General features: G+C 43.8%; 1 protein-coding gene across 2 annotated transcripts in view; it reads right to left on the bottom strand.

The window, feature by feature from the left end:
* Nucleotides 1-257: 257 nt before the first annotated feature.
* Nucleotides 258-445, bottom strand: part of LOC138026963 (cylicin-1-like) — a 23,276-nt gene continuing 23,088 nt past the window's right edge. For both annotated transcript variants that reach the window (XM_068874444.1, XM_068874445.1), the window contains one exon: nucleotides 258-445. This exon is cut by the window's right edge and continues 148 nt beyond it. The gene's annotated coding sequence lies outside the window, so the exon portion shown is untranslated.

Below are 445 nucleotides of genomic sequence, written 5' to 3'. Positions count from 1 at the left end.
ATCACATTGCGAAACAAGACTGCCTCGGGGTCAAATGCTTTCCATTCATTCCTTGCGGAAGTCCAAAGCCACACCTACCCAATAGCAGTCAGCGTTGAGATCAGTCTCGTCCCCAGAGCCTCCCGTTTCTTTTGGTTACGGTGTCTGTGAAACGGAAGACTCTGATCGCAGCCAATACCAGATATCCGAAAATCTCGGACATTCGCCATTTCATGTGTTAATCCCAAGGGAGAGGAGAGAAGATTGGGCTACACAGTCGGGTCACCACTTTTATTTTTCACGTAAACTTGTACGTATTTATTGGCTTCTGATTTTTTTTTTTTTTCACTAGTTAAGTTACTCTTCAATGTGAAAACCGGCGCAAACAGCTGTTAACGTAACCTGATCATGTGACAGCATAAGAAAATCTTGGCGAAAAAGAGAGCTTGAAAGTCACGTTTGGAGA

Source organism: Montipora capricornis, chromosome 12 (assembly GCF_036669925.1).
Source record: "Montipora capricornis isolate CH-2021 chromosome 12, ASM3666992v2, whole genome shotgun sequence".
NCBI classification, from domain to species: domain Eukaryota; kingdom Metazoa; phylum Cnidaria; class Anthozoa; order Scleractinia; family Acroporidae; genus Montipora; species Montipora capricornis.
Note: the sequence above shows the minus strand (reverse complement) of the source record. Positions and strands in the feature narration are given on the sequence as shown.